The sequence below is a fragment of the Tachysurus fulvidraco genome, chromosome 9, assembly GCF_022655615.1.
Source record: "Tachysurus fulvidraco isolate hzauxx_2018 chromosome 9, HZAU_PFXX_2.0, whole genome shotgun sequence".
Classification (NCBI taxonomy): Eukaryota; Metazoa; Chordata; class Actinopteri; order Siluriformes; family Bagridae; genus Tachysurus; species Tachysurus fulvidraco.
Genome location: NC_062526.1, coordinates 1,194,414 through 1,196,913, shown reverse-complemented (window position 1 = coordinate 1,196,913; position 2,500 = coordinate 1,194,414).

Below are 2,500 nucleotides of genomic sequence, written 5' to 3'. Positions count from 1 at the left end.
ATTTGTCTTCACTCACTCTTTCTTCCTCCGTCTCTCTGACTTATCGTCCCTCTCTGTCGTTATGTCTGTTTCTATCTATCTATCTATCTATCTATCTATCTATCTATCTATCTATCTATCTATCTATCTATCTCTCAGGCAGGTTCAGTATTAATGTTCAACAGTCAAACTGACTGAGGATAATATCACCATGTCCACACACACACACACACACACATATTACACAAACACACACAGACACACACACATTACAGACACACACACATACACATTACACGAACTCACACAGACACACACAAGCATACACAGACACACACATACACGAACACACACACAGACACAGAGCGCTCTATACGAGTGTGTGCCCTTCCCCCCACACTCACACCCCTTTTTCTCTCTAACCAACTCTCCTCTATAAGTCTCATGACATGACATCATGCTGCAGTGCATTGTGGGACTGATTGTCCCTACGGTCTGTGTTTATACGATCACACTGCAGCTGGAAATCACACTTTCATATCAATACCCTTCTTATCGTTTCTATAGCAACACAGGAACCTTTAAGGAAGGAGTCTCCAGTGTCGGCGCTTACAGCTGCTGTTCGTTCCGGTCCAGAAATCCGACCCACCAGCGGTTTCAGTCCGAACAGCATTTACTCCAAAGAACAGAGCCCTAAATATTACAGACGGCTGCTTTAAAGTTAGCCGTAAACGTTAAAAGTGCGGTTTTTATTTTAAATAAACGGCTTCGTGTTAAGCTTCGTTACTTACAGCACGAGACACCGAATAAATGTGTTTAATCTGTGTGTGATCGTGTTTATGACTGCACGCTGTGTACATGTTTGTTTGTGTGTTCAGACACTGAAACACACCACAGTCCTGCATTAACATTCCTGTTACACACCACAGCTCATTAACGTGTGTGTGTGTGTGTGTGTGTGTGTGAGAGAGAGAGAGAGAGGGGAACACACTACACTGCAGTACAGTACAGGAGGAATATCAGCAGGATTTCTGTATAGTGGTCGAACAGCGCCACCTACTGCTGTGTGTTTAAAGCACTCTGATTGGTTGATTATAGTAACATGTTTAATCAAAACTTTTAGTGATCATTAACGACTCAAACGATCATCAGTTAAAATCTCTCTCTATTTATTCATTCATTCATTCATTCATCAAATCCAGAGTTTAATACGAACTCCTCACGCCGCCAAGCGTTACGGCTATTAAACCTACATTTATAAACGAAACAAATTAAATCGTTTACAACCGAAATTCCTAAAGTGGAATAAAATTTTAACGTTTATTTTAATCCGACTGGATTTTTTCTGACTCAAACACCTCAATTTTTTATTTTTTTTTTCCTCCGTCTGTTAAAAACACAGTTGGGCTCATCAGCAAACAGATCCGATTAAGCTCTATTTCTTTTTATTTTCTTTCTTAAAAAAAATTGCAGGGAAAAATTCTTACTTAAAAGAAAAAAAAGACATTAAGAGAAAAAAATATTAGACACAGTCATTTCTTTTTTTTTTTTTTTTTTTTTTACTTTGCAGAGTCTCAATACTGGAACAGCCTTTTTAATGGTTATCATAATGGATTATCAAGTTATTTATTTACACAAAAATTAAATGTCCCTCCGAAAGTCGAGGAGAAAACCGGAATGAAGCGATGAAGGAAAAAAAAAAAAGAAAATAATGAAAACCCAAAAAATCCAAAAGATGAACAGTACTTTTTTTTTTTTCTTCAGCTTTTTACAAAATACAGTTTTAAATTTCTAGAAAGCAGGACATTTGATTCATTAGCCAAAACATGTGGGAAAGTAAACTGAAAGAAAGAAAAAGGAGGAAAGGGAAAAAAAAAAAGTTTTAATCGCTTTAAGCTCTTCTCTTTAAAGGACAGCATGATGAGAGAATAGGACGAAAGACAGAAGGGGGAAGGAAAAAAAAAAACAAACACACACACCCCTCCGATATGACCATCTACAGCTCGGCTCTGTGGCAGGAAGTGGAAAAGCAGGAGACGTGGACTTCCTGTTTCTTTTCCAAGCACACTGGAGCTCTCTACAGTGGTTGAGTGGATAAAAAGAGCGCTCTTTGGCTTGTAAAATCAACACAGTGACGCATTCGCTTGCGAAACAAACAAACAAAAAAATGGACAGGAACTCGTGAGGGAACGAAAGAGAGAGAGAGAAAAAAAAATGTTTAAAACGTACAATTAATTAAACCTGAACTCCGCACGCCGCGGCGTTTGGAGCGGCTCCCCGGAGACCGAGGAACGTTTCACACGCTGGTAAACAAACCGGTAACGTAATAAACACAGAATTACAAAAAATCTCTTTACACACGACCGACCGACGACACTCCGGTGTCCTGAACTAAAACTAAACTAAACTTAATTCTCATCTGAAGGAAACATGATGATCGATCCTTATAATTATATATAAACAATATATAATTATATATATAAATTTCAAAAGAAAAAGAAAGAGAGAGAGAGAGAGAGAA